General features: G+C 44.1%; 1 long non-coding RNA gene across 1 annotated transcript in view; it reads right to left on the bottom strand.

The window, feature by feature from the left end:
- Positions 1–5,545: 5,545 nt before the first annotated feature.
- Positions 5,546–19,484, bottom strand: part of LOC146867690 (uncharacterized) — a 376,821-nt gene continuing 362,882 nt past the window's right edge. The window contains exons 4-5 of the long non-coding RNA XR_014962017.1: positions 10,131–10,198; positions 5,546–10,013 (exon numbers count right to left, since the gene is read on the bottom strand). This is a non-coding gene — a long non-coding RNA (uncharacterized LOC146867690). The remainder of the gene's footprint in view (positions 10,014–10,130; positions 10,199–19,484) is intronic.

Raw genomic sequence — 19,484 nt, 5'->3', positions numbered from 1 at the left:
TTGCTGAAGATGGTTTAGAATAATGCGACCCAACACTTTTCCCACCGAGTCCAGTAAAGAAATCGGCCGATAGCATGTTGGATTCTGTCTATCGCCTTTCTTGAAGATTGGTACCATTAGTGACTCAGACCTAGGTTCCTATGAATCCTACTTTACAAGCTGCTGCAAAGACTTGTTTTATTAAAGGACCCCATAGCTCTAGATTTTGTTTAAATAAGTCTATGGGTACCCCGTCTGGTCCCGGTGCCTTTCCACCCTTGCTAGCTTTCAAAGCCAATTGAACTTCATCTAAAGTGAAGTCTATATTAATTGGGAAGTCCTCAAAAAAGGAGCTAGTAGATATAGGACAGACAACTGGGTTGCTAACCTCCTTTTTCTTAGCATACATTTTAGAGAAATGATCTACCCATTGTCCTTCATCGATAGAAATTTCTATTTTTGGAGTCATCTCGGATCTCAAGAAAGGAGAGTTGACCACACGCCAAAAGGCGATACTATCCCTATCTGTACTCGCCTTATGTAAGTCGGCCCAGGCATTCCTTTTTACTTCACTTTTCCTTATTTTTAATGCTTGATTATATGCATGCCTACATCGCGTTATTTCCGCTCTATCCCTTTCCTTTTTGTGTAGAGCGAGCTTTAGACTAGTTTAGGCTTTTGTACAGTTATTATCAAGCCATCCACTTTTTTTCTTCTTCCCGTTTTTCAGTTCCCTTTTCAGTGCGTTCCTAATTATGTCTGTTATATGTATATAGGACCCCAATATATCTTTATATGGTGTAGTCTCGTCGAGGCATTTCAAAATTTCTTCCAAACTATTGTCTACCACTGCTTTAATAATTACAGGTGGTTCTACCTGTGCCCATTTTAGTGAGTAACCATTTGTTTTGCTTATTACTAAATCCCGTATTTGTTGAATTCCATTAGAATGAAGTGCCCGTATGTTTGTAGAGACGGATATATACACACTTAGGGGAAAGTGATCACTTAACACATTCTTGTGAGTTTTGAAGCTTAGAACCCTAGAGGCAGACCTGTTTAGGATTATTATAAAATCAATAATTGTTTTTTTTTTTTTGTTTGTTTTTGTCCTCATCTGCCACACAGGTTTCAATATGCAATCTTGTAGGTTTGCACACATTGTGCTGCCTCAGTTACTATGACTGGTTGGGGCAGTAATGGAACAGAAAGCTCACCCCTCAGCAACAATGTTTCAACCAGCAATGATCGCTAATATAAAACCAAACAGGGATTGCTAGAATCCAGCCAAGGTACTAATCATAGCACCAAGGAACGACTATCCCCCAGAATGGGATTGATGGCTTAATCATTGGACCTGGGGGGGAAAAAAAAAAAAACCAGATACTCAATGGACCCAATTCAGAAGATGCCAGAAGGATCTTGTATCTGGATTACCGGTTCTAGCCAGGTCCAACTTAGAGACCAGCAGAGTAGAAGCATACCAGTCATTAATAGAAGGAGATGAAGAGTCCTTCCACTTCCTGCATATCTCCCTCCTGGCAAGCAGTATGGCATAAAAAATAAGCTTTTTTGCCAAGGAAGGGACCCCTTGATAGCAGCCAAATATTACTGATGTAAGGTCCAGGGTAATGTTAACACCAACAGAAAGTGAAAGAGTCTTACTAATGGCTTCCCAGAATGGGGACAAATGCGGGCACTCAAAGAAAATGTGAATGTCGGAAGCAGCCACCAAACCACATTTCGCGCAAGCCACACTACTCCCCACGGTAAATTTGGAGAGACGAAGGGGTGAGTAATATGCTCGATGAATGGTGAAAAGATGGTTCCTGCGTAACCATGAAGGTTTTACAATGTCCCACATCAACGTACAAGACGAATTCCAAAGATGTTGTAGATCGGGATTGGTGACATGTAAAGACCAAAGCTCCTCTGGCAATGAAAATATTCCATCCATTTCCTCCAAGATTAGATTGTACCACAGTGAAATCTCCTTCTTGGCAGGCAGTTTATCTGCCAAAAGCGTTATAAGATGACTATACACACCCAAGGGATATTTAACACCATGTGGAGGTTGAACTGTATATGCACAAGACCAGCTCGATATTTGAAGATACTTAAGCCTAGAGAAGTTTGGACCAATTTTAGTGCAAAGATATTCCCAGGGTAACAAATCCCCGTCAACAAATAGGTCACCCCACTCCTCCAGTCCAGCCTCTCTCAAAGGCATAGCTAGTGCATCCCCTAACCAAGTTGGACCGTCAGGGAGATCCCACAGCGGTGTCCTGCTTCCATAGTACCCAACTTTAATGGCCTTAGACATCTGAGCCCATATTCTAGCCATACCCCATAAAATGTTCAGTTTAATTTTTTTTGAAAAACTTGGGGTTTCCAAATTTGAAAAGAAAGCCTGACTGACTTACCCCTTCTGCATTCAATAACATAGAATAAATGGACCCCACTCCATAGCCTACTGGACTCTTTAATAGGATCCTGGCGTGAGATAGCTGGAAAGCCCAGGCATAAGCCTAGAGATCAGGGGCAGCGAGCCCTCCTTTTTCCCTACGCCTCCTGATTTTTTTCCAGGAGATTCTTGGAAGATGTTTATTCCAAATAAAGGTACTAATATCAGACTGCAATTTTCTGATAGAGGCGGGATCAAAATATAAGGGTATCGTGTTAAACAAAAAAGAAACTTTAGGCAAAATGGACATTTTAACAAGGCTGACCCTACCCAGTAGGGAGAGCGAAAGATGGGCCCAGGTCTGGAGCAGCTTACGACATTCTTTTGCAACTTTTGAAAAATTAGTAATAGTGATCTGATCGAGGTCAGCTACAATATCCAAACCTAGATACCTCATCTGACTCCCCGGCCGGATTTCAGAATTAAAGGTACTGTGGTCAATATTCCAGGTCATCATCTCGGTCTTTAGAGTATTAATTTCATAGCCAGAGACCCTCCCGAACTCCGAAGCCAACTTAAATATTGCTGGGAGGGCCTCATGCGGTTCAGAGGTACATATAAGGATATCGTTTACAAAAAAAAATAATAATTGTATTCAATCCTCTCCCATGAAACATCTGCGTAAATGGAGTAGATGGCGAGCTCAGTACTTTTGCAAAGCCCATATCCAGAAAAAATAGAATCTCATTTAGAGCATCACCCTGTGGGCTATGCAGAAAATGAGGGAGGTTACACTCTTTTTCATCTACTAATCCACATAATACATCCTCACTGTGTGGACACAAGGCAGTATTAAAGTCACCCCCCCATACAAATAATACATTGTCCCTACTATCGTTCTGAATATTCTGCATTGCATTTCTGAGCTGTTTTAAGATGTCTATTACGCATTCCCTCTGAGCATTGTTATAAAAATTAACCAAGATAACAGTATCGTTTATCTATTTTCATGACCAGTATTTGATAATTAGGTTCTGAGATAGTCAACCATAATTTATTTATCCTTAACAAGTTTGATACATATATACACAAGCCCCCCTTTGGCCTCCCACTTGCCGATGGTGAGGCTGGTGTATTAAAAGTATTGTAAGCTTCAATATGCATTTCTTCCGGGGACCATGTTTCCTGTAAGCAAAGGATGTCGAATTTGCTCACAAACTTAAACCAGAGGTGATTTTCTAATTTGGGCCGTAGTCCAGCTACTTTCCAGAAAAGTACCGTGATGCTATTTTTACTGCCTCTTGCCTGGATTTGGTTGTCACAGTGTAATGTAAATTAGGGAAAGACAGCCTGTTTTGTTCTACATTTTGTACAAGCTCCAGCACTTCAGTACTATTGACATTATTTGTTCTATGTGTAACACTCTGATACTGAGGGCTTAGTTGTTCGAATGGGGCAGCACTATAATTAATCTTGACAATCTTATCCGTTTCTGAAATAGTCTTGAGAGAACGGCTATTAGTGGTACCTCCTTCCAGTAAAGCTGGGCTATTAACTATTTCATCAGTCCTGTCTACTTCTTGGTGACTCTGGGGGTGTCAGTGGAACAGATGTTCAGTCAATCTATCTCCTCTAAAGAGGTCAGTGGTGCGTATCGATGTTTCACTATAATATTATAAGGCTATTCAGTACTTGCTCCATTCACTCAGTCTATGCCACCCCTCTCCATCACATTTACAGGTTTATAGAAATAACCTAAGGGGAGAATATTTATATCAGCTGTATTTGGAAAACCCATTTCCCCCCTTACATGAGATCTTTTTAACTAGGTCGGGAGTTTTGAACGTTAATACTATGCAATCACCAGGGAGGATCTTTTGTTCTTTTCCTACCCAGTTTACCCTCCTAGCCATTATAAACTCCATGAAGAGTTGGTGGGTTAGGCCCACTCTTCTACTTAGCCAATGAAGCGCTTTATTTCTTAGCCTTTCTCAGGATTCATTTTCTTCTGATCTCAACTTGGGTGGATTGGCTAGTATTATCGTATATGGTGTACAAGCTGGTGGTAAGTCTAGGTAGGGTGGCTCAATAGGTATCGCTTTTATAGATGTGTAATTTTCTTTTGTTGGTAAGAGGGAGTCGGTATGGAGCTATGGGTTTCCGTTATCACTTCCCTATTACCCTTTTTATGGATATGACTCCATTGGTGGTCAGCATGATTATCTTGACTCCTATTTGAAATTACCCAATCTTCAGGTTGGGAGGACTGGCCTTGCTTGTTCTGTATTATACCGACCCCGCCTGTATCACCCTTACCAGCTGCTCTTTCACCCTGATTACATGGTAGATCTTTTCATTACAGTCTGCTCTAACTAAAAGACCCGTTAACATCTGCTCTATCGTGTAAACTCTTTCCTCAATTTTTGCGAGTGAGTCTCTGAGAAACAGATCTAAATTATGTACGAGGGTACTTAAGGTTTCTAATATCAGCTTCCTTTGGTTTTAGTTTACTACTTTTCTCTGCCAGAGGTCTGATGAAATGTTGTAATTTTATCAGTATTACAAAAGCCTTAGCCACTGTATGTGGTGTAAGACGTGTGAAAGTGATATTCTCAATGACCTGCTGGAGGTCAAGACTGGTACACACCTAATTAGCAGCAGATGATAGTAGAGGTTCACTGAAAATTGACCCTTTTCGATGAAGCATTAATAACTGATAATACATAGGAGCACTTTCTGTACCTGCATCAGTTAGGGCAAGAGACAAGTGCATCTGAAAATATTGCTGTGCTTGATGTGTGTGTGTGTATTGTTTGTTGTGATCTGTGTGATCTATGCTTAGTGTGCATGGTTTCTATGTGCTGTAATCGTGTTGACTTATTTGTGTGTCTGTGGCCTGTCTTTGTGCTATATATGAGGTGAAACTTTGTGTTGTGCTATAAGTTGAAGTCAGTGTGAGCTGCATGTACGGTTGGGTATGTAAAACCTGGTTGATGTGATTAGTTGTAAACCCTTCAACAGTGGCTGGTTATCCAGCAGGCACAATAGTGTGCTTCTTCTGAGTTCTGTCTATCTTGAGGTTGATGAGCTGGTTGTGAAGCTTGCAGTGCTTACTGCTTTAAAATGAATGGCAGCTCCCAAATACTTTCTTAGCAACTCACTTTCAACTCTGCCTAATGCCAGTGTTGTGGAATATACAATGCATAGTTGTACAATGAAAAGCGCCTTAGTGATGTCCAACTGGGTTTGAACATAAGTACAAATACATTGCAGTCTGCACTTGTTCCAAAATCTGCACAATTCCACATTCATGCAGTGTTGGATTAACCTTGAGCTGTTCTTTGTTTGGTGTAGTTGCTTTTCTATTTCTGTTTTCCATTGCATTCTGGTATTTGTAGTCCTGAATAAATAATAATTGCTAACCTACGGATTAAATAAAAAAAAAAAAAATTAATAAATTACTTTTATTTCACAGATTAACTTGAGAGCGCCTAATTTTTTCAACATAGATTTTAAATGTAAATGTAAATACAACCTTGCAAATACCAGATCAGGAAGCTGCTACCATATTACTGATTATCCTGGACCACCCTTCCTGCTTCATGAAGTGTCATGCCTAAAGGGGGGCGAGGGGTGCTTGGCTGGTACTGGTGCCACTGCTGCTTCTCCATTCATAAAATAAAATGCATGCATGTAGCTCACAGTTAGCTGTGATTTTGTGGTGGTTCATGTTGTTAAAAATATACAACTACTGATCCATAGCACAGTCATTGAAATCATGAGTCAAGCACCCCAGTTTTGCCCTGGTGCTCTACAATGAATTCCAGGCATACTGCTCAACTTTAGAGCTGCTAGCATTTGACTCATATGCTTTGCCATCAGATCGTCTTTTGTTCTCCTGCATAGGAATCACGAGACAAGGCAGATTTCTTTTTGCATCCAGGTAAGGGAATGAGACTGCTGAGGAAGGCAAGTCAATTTAGGATATTCCTGCGTACAGTGCCTTATTAAAGCATCCCCTTCACCTTGCGGCTTCAGTGGCAGGCTGGGCACTGGGAGAGTCTGGGCATCATCAACAGACAGAAGTTTCTTGTGATTAATTACTCCTTCATCAAATACACAGGCATACCAGTGAACTAGGCTTTGAAAGTGGACAAATGACCATACACACCAGCATGTTGGAGTAGGTGAGAGGGAAATGTACCAAAGAAGTCATGGAAATTTATTTTTTCCATTAATTCACATTGAACTGGAGGATTTTTTTGAAAGTGAAGAAAGCAAAGATAAAGCTTTAAGACATCCTACCCTCCCCGCACTCAACACACAGACAAACACATACACACACACACACTCACCAGCATACATATCAGTGGAGACATATGCAGGCACAAACATGCATGTTGTTTAGCACATAGTAAAGGGTATAAAGCGCTATATTACTACAATATACAGACTTTGACACTGCCGTTAGTTTTACCTAGTCCCAGGCCATAATCTGTATTTTCTGCAGCTGAGATTGCTGTCTCCCTCCCTGCCTTCCCACGCTCTCCTATGTAAGCAATGGCCTTGCATGTCTCTATCCACAAACTCTTAATGGTGCCCTCAGAAGAATATTGAAAGTAGTATTTTCATTGAGTTCACTAACACCATGCCCCAAACCCAGAAACCCTGTAGTTATCCACACCTGTAGAGGCATACAAGCATGTATTTCTCTGCTACGATAGGCTGTTGGAACAAGCATTTTTGACAAACATTTTTTCTAAGACTGAGGTGGGGATTCCTTCTTCAAAGAGAAAAAGTCATGTCTGGTAGTATCATCTGTTGAGGAATGAACAAAGAGAGAGTCGAATGGCTAGTGGTTAAAAATATATTCACTGCGGCACTACAAGAAACTTATCTCACACACCGATTTTCTCATAAGAATGCAAAAGAATTTTGCTTACTCGCTCATCCATCCACTTCCCAAGACCTGTTTTTCTCTTTTAACAGTTTGGAGGTCACGGTCATGGCATCAGGGAAGGCAGAACCTCTGTAGGCAATAGTTGTGGTAATTCACGGAAATCAACTGTAAAAACCAGCTCTCCAGACCATAAAACAGGCCACAAACAGCCAAAAATAACCAACCCACTCCCCTCTCAGACCAGTCCTTCTGCTACTGGTAGAATGCCGCACATGCCAGTCATACTTTGCTCATCACCGATATACCAGCAACAGGCTTTTTTGGGCTGAGTGTGACTCTTTATTCACTAAACTAATGCTACTTCAAACACACAGAATGCGTATGATTTAATTTGCTGTCAAACTAAAAACAGAATCAGAACCTGACCTTCCAGTTGATTCATGGCCAGTGTGTCTACCCTGCTGCACTCTCAAAAAGGGCCACAGATTGAAGAGAAATGTTGTTTCCGTTTTGGCTTGGGAACGTGGCAGATAGGGCCCGGGAAAAGTCTGCTTCCTCCTTCCGTAATGTGTACTTAATTATTACAATGCTGCTGCTTTCCATAACCGTAATCATTATCTTTTCACGTTTAATAAATGATTTTTTTACTTTCCACTATTTTATAATAAAATAGCGTGCATCCATTTTGATTCTCGAATTAACTTAGCTTGATACTAGGCCCTAGCTGAATACGTTTGCTTTAACACTGTCAGTATGATGTTTTCTCTCCTCTGCAGGTGTGTTATTGTGTTTCTTATTAGCTAGAGAAAGGCGTATTGTTATGTATTAGATAGCTGATAGTGAGGCCTGGAAGAGAAAGCAAGGATTTGCTTCCTTGCCCTGTTGCCTCTCATCATCCATGTAAGATTGTAAACGAGGGTTGGATGATGGTAATGGTATTGCTCAGCACTGGGCTGGATGATGGCACACGCAGACAGAGGCCCCATTGGCCGCTCCCTCCTTCCCACCTCAATGGAGAATACAGTACTTACCCTCTCTTCTGCTCCCGCAGGGCTGCAAGCAGTGCAGCATAGCAGCTGCTTTCAGGAGCTCTATGGTTCCCACATGAAGATGGCGACAATGACAGTTCTTCAAGCCTACACGGGATCCAAAGGGTCTGGGGGCTGAACAGCACTGGTGTGCCCCTCTGTTGCCTGGCGCTCAGTGCCGCACACATGGACCGCCAAAGCTGCCCATGCAGCATCTAGGTGAGGTGAGTGGGCTGCAGGGTCCCTAGGCACTGACCTGTGCAGACTGAAAATTAACAGCACAGTCCATCCGATCAGAACAAGCACTATCTCCCATTGAAAAGAAAGTGACTAAAAACTAACCCAGTTCAACAAGGATATGACAAGGCAAAAAAATCTTACTGCCCCTATGGCAAACAGTGGCATCTCAAATGGAACTTCTCTCTCTATTCGGTTATGCTGCTATATGGTAACAGAGTTTCCTTTGACAAAGTTGCAGATTGTTTTATGATGCTGCCAATACGTTTCAAACCAAACAACTAACCGTTATGTTACCGTTTATGTTACTTTACCCTGCAACACAGGGGGATCCAACCTGTGGGGGAGTAGACTTGCCCCACATTACCTCAGTGCGTGGCGGCTCCACGCCTACTATAGTATTTGAGTTCAGGTGCAATGGTTCATTCGGTTGCCAAGGCGATGAAGGGCTGGGCTGACAGCGACAGCCTGCGAAGTCTGAATTATATGTGCTCTTACATGCAGCACACCTGTAATTGATTCATTCTGTTGTGCTCTGGGGCTGTTCAACTCCGCCCTTTTAATGGCCACAGGTTTCTGGAGCAATATGAGGGAGCATTGCTCAATGGCCTTTACTGAATACGCTGCTGGCTATGGTTCAGAGTCAGACCGATGACAAAACGTTACATGAAAATCTATGATCACTTTTAATTGTTACTTACTGGTGGACGGTAAACTCCGCTACAGGCAGTGGGCGAAGTTTTTGCCAAACTCCGTGCTCTAAGCGGAGCACGGAGTGGGCAAAACCCCACTGGCAAACTGGAGTTTACTGCCCACTCCTAATTGTTATAGCTTTCAAATCTGTTCCTGCTGTGCATACATACTGGTTGGATTAATGTTTTTTAAAAAACCTTCATGGTTGATATAACTGATTCCTGGTCTTCATTGTGAAGTTGCATTAGTTCCACAAGGATAGAAATGTATTTCTCTCATGACATTTCAAGTCAACTATCAAAGGTCCATACAACCAGGTGGGGAATTTGTTAGATGATTTTACTAAGAGATTGAGGTTTGGATACCCTCGCTCCAGCACCATGAAACAACAGGTCAGTGGGATTGATTTGTGCTAGTGAAGTATATATACATACCCTGTGTGAACTAATCAAGCAATATGAAACCGTCCAACAAATGTACTCAGGAGCCTCTCTATGTGGAAGAACAATTCTGTAAATCTATCACAATAAGTAAACATAAAGTAGACAATAGAGCAAATGGCACAGGGCTCAAAATGGCAATGTGAATTCAATTACAAATATACGCATAAATCCTGGACTGTCAACAGTAAGCAACAGAGGAAGTCCAACATGAATTTTCTTTTCTCCATTTTGAATGGTCACTAGATAAGCCCAAGGTGTGTCGTTCATGTTTCGACCCAATTGGATCAATCTGCGGGTCTCGTCAGGTTAGATTCCATCCAGCTATCAACCTGTTGAACAAATAGGAGCGGACATTTAGGATGTGTGTCTGAGGTTACAATCCCTGCACTGTATATGTCACAAATATTCACATACCTCGTTGTATGATTTAATGAAAACAAACTTACACTTCTATCCATCAATGAGAAGTAAGGGTCTGTCTTTAGATCAGACTGTCATCAATACCAATGTGTCTCTGAAAATTAATCAAGCATAAAACATATTTTAGTATATAATGCCACCTGTAGAAACACGTCATATTTGCTGAAACTACGCAACACTGCATAGCATCCCTATAAACAGACAGCGGGTATAGCTTCACTACATAGAGTTCCTATATAAGCCTATTTTTCATGTAGTGGTGCATTGTATATTAGTGCTGTGGCAGGTACCGCATAGAATGTGGCTGAATTACAACTATGCTACTCACACCCGACACTACAGTGTGTAAAAACTGCTAACATTATCAGCTAAGGCGGAGGAGCGTCACCCCACTGCTTCAACTGCAAGCTCAATACAAAAAATAAAACGATAATAAAGTTCTGGTATTATCATTTTATTTTTTGTATTGAGCTTGCAGTTGAAGCGGCGGGGCTAGGCTCCCAGTGTTAGCGGGAGGAGGAGTGGTGGCTGCACCTTAAGTGCACATGTAGGTTTGGCCAGCCCTCTTGGGCTGGCCAAACCTAAATGTGCACTTTGCATGTTCTCCACCCAGGCTGCATTACAACCCGGGTGGAAAACATGACCAGGCTCCCATTCCTCATCTGAGCTCTGAACCACTGCGCTCAGATCACTCACAAAGCTGCATTGCAGCGTTGTGATTGGCCGGGAGCCTGGGTATGTGCTTCCTGGTTCCTGTGTGAAGGAAAGACAGCGGCTGGTGACCGGCGCTGTCAGCAGCTATACCCAAATAAATATATAGGTATAGCCCCTCTTCTTTCCCAATTTTTTTCTATTTCCTTACTGGGGCCAATTTATGTGCATTTCTAGGGTGGAAAACTACCTGCCTAGGAATAAGTTTGTGTGGCACACCAGCTGCTTCATGGTGGCTCACACAGAAACACCTAAAATCCTGCCATAGGTCTAAAATTGCAAATGCTGCTACTACCATACTATTGGTGGAATGTCCATAATCAATATTGCTCTGTAAGAATGTGTAATTCGGCTAATACTGATTCTGTGAATCAGGGTGTGAAGTGTAAATTTGCAAAGCGCACAAAATGTCTGTGTGTTGGTTCCTAGAAGAGAATTTTGAAAGAGCACATCTATTAAAGGTCTTTTATTTAGAAAGCTGTTCCCTAGAACGTGTGATAGGTACACCCTAATGCCTTTAGTCTTGATTTAGACCACAATTAGCCTCCCGTCACAAAGCCACCAATCACAAGGTGAGGTGGGGCAGGATTGCGGTATCTTTGTCACTCCTCTGCCTGCTGCCCACCAATCACACATGGTACAAGAATTGGGTAACAACATTTGGTGCTCAATTTTACTATAACCTGGTGGTGGGAAGAGAAGGTGATAGAGTGGAGGTGGTAGAGACTGCCCACTCGCTGCTGGTGGTAGCCCCCATCTCCCTCTCTTCAGGGCTCAAGGAATTGACAGACATTTCCTCAGCTCTGATAATCATAGGTTAGTGTATGGGACAGGAGTCTCTATGCCTCTACATGTGAGTGTGATAGCGTTCATGCATGTGTGAGCTATTTTTCACTGTGTGCATCATGTATGCCAGTGATCCTCTTAGCACTATGGAGGAAGATAGCGGTGATGAAAGTGCACTGTTTATTAAACCAGTCGAGATGAAAGCCTCAGTGTCCAAATCCAATCTAGCTTGTAGGGAAAGATATGAGAGCAGCCAAGGACTAAAAAGGAGAGAAAGGTAGAAGGGTAATATCAAGAATTAGTTCTATACGTTTTCCATTACTTTTTCAGGTGCTTGTGGTTTAAAGATCATGGATAACGTTCGAGATTAGGCTGTGTCACAATACTCACCTCCTGGGTTTTTTCTCTACAGTGCATCATAATCTGGTATATTTTTCCAATTGGTGAACACACTTGGCACAATAGAGCCATTCGCAAAATGCCAAGGCATTGCTGGATAGCCAGTCCAAGGAATGGCACACCATGAAAACACATGAAAGACAGTGGCTGTAGGGTGCTGACCCAAAGCCCACTCTCTCTCTCTGTACTTTTTTAAAAACTTTTTTTGAAGTACTGATGACATGAGGTCTGTCAACAGCTGGTGCTTTCTGAAGCCAGAACTAAAAATGAGATATGTTTTTGATTCTTTAAAAAAAAAAATCTTGTAATTGAAACCTGATTGAGTGATGCGCCTCCAGGGCCGGACTGGGAACCAAAACCGGCCCTGCCAAAGTGCTCTGCCGCCCAACCCCGTGGCGGGTTGGGGGTGCTGCCGAGCTCTTTGCCCGGGCCGGTTTTCGGCCGATTTTGTTACAGGGCCGATTTTGCAGCTACACTGCAAAAACGGCACTGTAACAACAAGCATTTACAATGCAATGGTCTCGGCATTGGTAAAGTTTGAGCTATTGGCATTGCTCATGACATTATGTTTGTTTATGTTTTTGTTTTTAAAACATTTAAAGAAACGGCATTGTCATGAGCAATGCCAATAGCTCTAACTTTAACAATGCCGAGACCGTTGCATTGTAAATGCTTGTTAAATACAACTCAGAGATGGATTGGTAAAAAGAAAGTAGTGCAAATGTGCGATTGTGCATTTTTGTGTTGGAGAGGGTGGTGCCGTAAGGCTAACAATCTGTAAAGAGAACTTAAAAAAATATCAAAGGATAAGGATGAACACGAGATAACATACTAGAAACGGAAGTGGGGCGGATAGGTCGTGAAAACAAGCATTAGACGGTTTAGGTTAAACCCAGGAATAAAGGCGATGATAATCGAGGCGTGCATCGGAAACGTGGTGAGGGGGCTCAAATAATACGTGTCTGAAGACAGATGGAAAATATGTGTCTTATTGGAAAGATGGAGGTATTGGTCTTATCCCTTATAAATTTAAATTAAAAAAAAGAGGCGCCGGGTATGGATGTTCTACGTATAATAGAGGGGTAGGGGAGAGGTATGGGCTGGATAGCGAGGTGGGGTGCGATGCCCAACAATTAAGACAAGTCAGTCACAGCGGTTAGTAGGTGGGAAAGAGGCACTAGGCCCGGAGAAGTGCCTTTTTGGACGTCTGTGCTGCTCTACTGGGTGCCAGAGAATGGAACTGTCCTAGGATTGGGTGATAAATGTACCTCTCAGACTCACCTCCACTATCTTCTCACACTGTGTGCCTTTGCCGGCACCGGGCCCGCCAAGGACGAACACCACCAAAGGCTTCATGACAGAGCTTAGGATACAGCGAAGACTGGGAGGAATGCGGGACAGCGAGCCGAGGATACTGTACAACATGCAGAGGCTGGTGAAAGGCGGCGCAGGACACACCCGAGGGAGGGGCGGTACACCCGGCCTCAGTGGAACCAGGAAACCAGAACAGAAACCGGCAGGCAGGAGGGCTACTAACATAGAAGAAAGACTACCACGGATATCCTGATTCTAGTGTGACAACAGGTCGGAACTATGTAAAGTTAAAATAGGAAGTCTGATGCGAATAGGTTAGATTTCCGCGACTTGTTACTATGTGTCAACTCATATTTGTCAATACACAGTACATGCAAGTTAAATTCAAAATAAAAATCAATCACTTGAAGATGTCCGCCGCTTTTCAAATGTTCATTAAAGAACCTTTTACGGCCTCCTTCGAGTCAGCCATGTTGGGAAGTGGCGATTTTTAAGCCACTCCCATAGAGCTCTGAACTGTAGAATGTTCGACCGATGCAGGGATCCAAACCCGCTATTAATAGCAAGTGGCAGCAAAAATAAGCATGGCATACAAAAACATGGCAGAAGCTTGCACGGCACACAACAATGACATTGAGGAAGCACTTAAGGAGCTGTGTATCACCAAACCCATTGTAGAAATAGCAACAGAAAGACTTCAGTTTTAAACTCCTTCCAGTAACCAAAAAAAAAAACGTGAACGGGAACAAAAACTGTAAACGAAACATAGTTGCAAATTATACCCCACATGTGAGTCAATATGCTGCCGATGGTTGATGAAGGTCCTTAATTCCCACAAGCAGTTCCATTCTTCACTTTTTTCACTTAGCGTAATGTTCTGCCTATACGTAGAGCAGTTGCGCGGCATTAAATAAAGTCTCTCTCGCCGATCTCACCAATTCTCCATGAAACACAGCATGTAATTAATCAAAGGCGTGTGGGTAGACGCTTCATGAATACAAAAACCCTTCCTGGACTCAACAATGCAAGGCAGTTCGCATTCCAGTCTTCGCCATTCATGACATCACTATGCAACATCGCCGTCTTCTACAAGCGCTGAGTTTACGTTCTTGCCCTTGTGCCAAAGGCTTGCTGAGTCGACACTAAATCGTCGAGTTGCGCATGGCAGCCTCACGGTGGATTCAAATTTCGCACAAACTCCACAACACAACAGTAAGGAGGCACACGCTGTAATGTTATGCACTCGCAGCCGTTATCTCCGATGGCTGCAAATTTAAATAAACACTCAGTCAAAGTTTGTTGGGCGCATATATGGACAGCACACCGCATCTATGCCAAACCATACATCGCCGAGAACTCACCCATATGTTGACCTCTAGTGCGTAGGTGGGGGGGGGCTTCTGATTGTGGTAGTCACCTGTGAGAGTGAGACACGCTGACTGAGTCAGCCCCCTAGGGAGGGCGGGAGTGAGTGTGCGAGGGAGCTGAATGTTCCAGCCTCCTGGGGGAGGGGGCGGCTGGAGTATCGATTGCGACGAGGCAACAGCGGGTCTGAAGCCTCTAGGGACAGCCGGGGTGCACAGGAGTACCCCCAATACCGGACATACAAGAGCCAAGCAAATGCAAAAAAAAGACTGGTGGCAGCACAAATGTGAGCTGGCGGGTGCTGCGGCTATAGAATATTTTGTTAGGAAATTCATTCCCACCCTCCCAACCGCACGTAGAGAATAAAAAATAAATTTCCGTTTACCAGGGAGAAAATGGAGGCTGTCGGCTGGCAGTATCGGGGAGAGATGGAGAGATGAGGTGGGCGGAGAGGGGAGGGCTGTGATGGCGAGGGAGGGGTGAACAGATGGGACGCAGAGGAGAGGGCCGCAGCGGGGATGCCCAGCCGTGAAAGATGAGGGGGGCGGGGTTCGAACAAGTGAGGAGCGGAGCGGAGATCTTGAATATTAATTTGGCGCTGCGCGTCAGAACAGAGTAGCCCGTTTTTGCTTCAAACTGTATTTTTTTAGGCCGGACTGAGAAGTCAAAGCAGCCCTGGCAAATGATACCAGTCCAGCCCCCATGTGGTGCATAGCGAACGGAGGGCCCGCATAACAAATTGGCAAAGCGTGCACAGAGTAACCCCTGACGGAATAGAAGGGAAGTGGATTCGGACACACGCCACTTACTTCAAAAGGTACTGCGGGATGGCGCAGCCTTCGAGCTAAAAACGAATCCTTACAGGGGAAAGTTCACAGGAAATAAAATATTTAAAGGGCAGGAGCCGAGAGCAGGGGGAGAGGACACGCACACCACCGCCTTTCTCCGAGGCACAGCAGAAAATGCCTCGGAGAAAGGGAGTGTCCTTTTCGGATTGGGGGGCGTGTTTTGCTGTTGTCTCCTCCCTGAGACTTCTCGCAAAAAACACGCCCCCCGATCCGAAAAGGACGGGGCAGGATCGGAGTGACGGGACCTCTTCTCCAATGGCTGGCCAGCATTTACTAGGCCAGCCAATGGAGAACAGGAGAGAAGAGGGGCGGGAGCAAGCCCCTCTTCTAAAAGTCACTCAAAATCATTAAATCTCGCGAGCGAGACTGCGCAAGCGCAGCCTTCGCTAGCCGAGACCTAAAAACGGCCCCAAAGAGCCCAAAACCGGCCCCACCCGTGCGGCGCACTGGGGTATTGCCCGGTGCCTGCTACGGCCAGTCCGGCCCTGTGCGCCTCCGATGCCATTAAGAGCAGAATAATCCAAATGTTGCTTCAACCTTTGTGCAATTCTTTGTATTTGACTTCAACAAAAATACATGACTCGTTCTGCATTCCTGCCACGTGGTGTTCTGTATGAGTGGAGAACAACGTCTGTGGAGTTTCTCCAGCCCCAAGCACTCACCCCTCAATCTATATTTTGTTTCCTATCGGATAATAATTAAATATGCTGGGTCAGGGCCTGCTTTAGCGCTGGTGAAGCCCAGTGTGACAATGTTTGTTGGTGCCCCCCAACGACCACCTCCGCCACAGATTCCCTCATTACCACCCTTTAACAGTGCCCCTCAAGTTTGCATAACCACACTCTCTCTCAGATGCATTTAATTAGTTTTATAGCGCCACTCATACCAGTGTAGGTATCAGAGCACATTACATCACACACACTACACACACACAGACAATCGATGGTAGGTGTGTAAATCAGTGTACTAGAAATATTACGTAAGACAGAGCACTACAAGGTATAGGAGTCACATGTCATCCATGCTGGTAGGCAGTATAGTTTAAGAGTCTTTGTCTGAAGAAGCACTAACTCAGAATTTAAAACATACCGCCATGGTTAGGGATTCTCTTTAGTAATCAGAATTGATTTCTATCCAAATTAACCATTTTCCAAACTTTAGGATAATGAAAGACTGGGGAAAAATCCTAACACTAATCTATACTTTGTTGATTGCATGCAGCTCTTTGATGATGGTTAATAGCTCACTATTCTTGTTAGGATTTTTACCCATCAACTTCAAGTAACAAAAGGATCTCTCTGACACAAGCAGTAACCCACTGACCTATTTGCATTATATGCACTTTGTGATCTGCATGGCACACGTTCTTTGCAGTTGGCACATTACCATGAGTCAAAACTTCCACTAGACAAACTTTTGAAATTTCCTCTAGGAAGACCATAATCACCGGCGTTATCTTGACATTTTTACTGTTGCCTGAAAATATCTGGAGGCCAGTAAAGTGGCAGCAGGGGATTTTCATACTATACTTGTAAACATGGCCTTTCCAGCCGAAGTCAGCACAAGTGCAGTTGCACTGGTTGCACTGCCTTAGAGCCCGCACTGTACCTGCTACTTAATTTTTTTTACACAAAGCTCAAAAATTGCGCTGTCCTATTAAAGGATGTGGATCCTTGTTGGCTATAAGAACTATGCTTCTCGGATCTTACTGACATATTATGCATTCAGGGAATGTCCTAAATCTGATGGGCTGATTATGCCTAAAACATACATATATCGCATGCCGGGGCCACTATCCTCTCCTCAAAATCTGCTTTTTTAGCTGTTCTAACACCTGCATAGTATTATTTTAGAGCTGCCTTATTGGTGAACTTTGTTTTCTGCATTGTAGTTTTTCTGCCATTGTAAAGTGTTTTAACTAAAGGCAAGAATCACACATAGGTGCAAGGCCACTATTAAGCTGTGCAAGCAGCTATCATGTTTGGTAACCGGTAGGACATTTTCCTCGGATCTTGACCAAAAAAGTTCATGCTGGAAATTGTTAGTCTTCCTAAGGTGCAGTTTTATCTTTTCGAGCTCAAGACTCAGTCTCTCACACTTTGATTTCAGGTTTTATGCCACCTGTTGGCTGCGACACTGTTCCTGCACTCATTGCAGCCCCACAGTCAGTGTCTGCTTCAGGAGGCACAGGATTGCGGGCAGCAGATCCATCTCTCAGATCTTGCCGCTGGGAACAAGTGGAATGGCAGGCTTTGGCAGCAGTTACTTTTCTTCGGAAGTTGCAGCCTCTAGGCCACTGGTGTTCCTTCTCTGAAATAGTGTTGTTGGGCCTCACCGGACTCACAGCATATCCTGACTAGACGGAACAGGTCCCTCTGGTCACAATGCAGTGCTGCCGGATGCCATACTGTTGCTTGGGGTTGTAGTACCTCACAGAGTTAGCAAAGTGAACCATTCAGGGAAGTCAAGTGAACCCTTGCAGCTCCAAACTCTGGGAACACATCTAGCCTTGTCCTCCTATGCAGTTTATCCTCCTGCAGGGTCAGGCAATCTCCTTCACACTCAGCAGGCTGGCAGGCTTCTAGGCACTAGGCAGAAATACAGCTCTCGTGCAACTTGTGCTGACTTCAGGCAGTGCCAGTCTTAGAGGTGTGAGAACCGTGCGGCCGCACAGGGCCTGCAACTTAGGGGGCCCGAAAATGTCTCTGAAAATTTCACAGACATTTGCCATCGATGTCAGAGTGCCTACCCGCAGCGCCGATGCTTTCGTCGGCCAGTGCTCTCAGCTGAAGAAGAGCTGGCTGCAGTCAGCTATGGAGGCAACAAAAGAGCAATGGGGCGAGGAGGTGGAAGGGAGTGTGTGCGCCTCAGAAGCCCTGTAAACCGACATGTCCCACAGAGAGCGGGAGGCTTTTCATGGTTTCTGTGAACACTGGCTATGCCACTGCTAGCTCCGAGATCGCAGAACAGTAGCAGGTAATATAAGGGCACAATCCGTCCCTGGATTACCCTCGGAAGGTGCGCTGCAAGTAACGTCATTGTCGTAATCTGCTGCACCGGATGGCAGCCTCCCCAACAAGCAGCCGTGTGTGCGGTACATATGGCCTGGTACTACCTATACCCCCTCCTCCCTTGTCAAGACCCACACAATTATCAAGAACAAGAGTTTAGTTGGAAAAGGGGGTCGTACATAACCCCCGGCCGTATTTATTAACAAAATTAATCAAACAATGAATATTAACAATATTTACAAAATATTACACAGACAATCATATAATTGACATTTGATTACATTTGATATGTACAGATATCAGATGGCTATCCTTAACATAACTCTAATACAAGTTATTCCTATCCGAATCTAAACATAGCATCATCCATAATCATAATGGCAATAATTTTCTGCGTATCCATGTTTGAGCCTACGGCAAGGTCAATAACTGGTGTCAGATCCTTATCAATTAAGCCCCGCCCTCCCACCTGAGTGTGCATGCGCAGGGGGCCCGTTCACCATGAGGGTACTTCCCCCCCCAGTTACCCCCGTACGCTCCGTATACTATCTCCATCAGGGGCCCTTGCAGTTCTGTGCCCTTTACTGGCACCTTTCTGCACGTGCGGGGTGGCCAACCAGCCTAGGAAAAGCGTAACTCCCCCCTCCCCCGCACCCATACAGCCAAAAAGGCTGTAACTGCCCCTGGAGTTCTAGGAGGGACGACTTGTCCCTCCCCCTTGGGCGACCCCATTCAAGAATGGCGCCGCCCCATAAGGACCTTAAATTTACTGCTCACCAATCATGACCTTATCGCCTGACCACGGAATCGCACTAAAATACGACAATTTTTACCTTTAAAAAGGGGAAAAAACAAGTTATTTACACATCACAACCTAAAATGAAAAGAGAAGACAATCATACACTACACAACCTTTGCTTTAGGGGATGGTGGGTGGGCAAATATT

This window comes from Triturus cristatus, chromosome 1_2 (genome assembly GCF_964204655.1).
Source record: "Triturus cristatus chromosome 1_2, aTriCri1.1, whole genome shotgun sequence".
Taxonomy (NCBI): Eukaryota; Metazoa; Chordata; class Amphibia; order Caudata; family Salamandridae; genus Triturus; species Triturus cristatus.
Note: the sequence above shows the minus strand (reverse complement) of the source record. Positions and strands in the feature narration are given on the sequence as shown.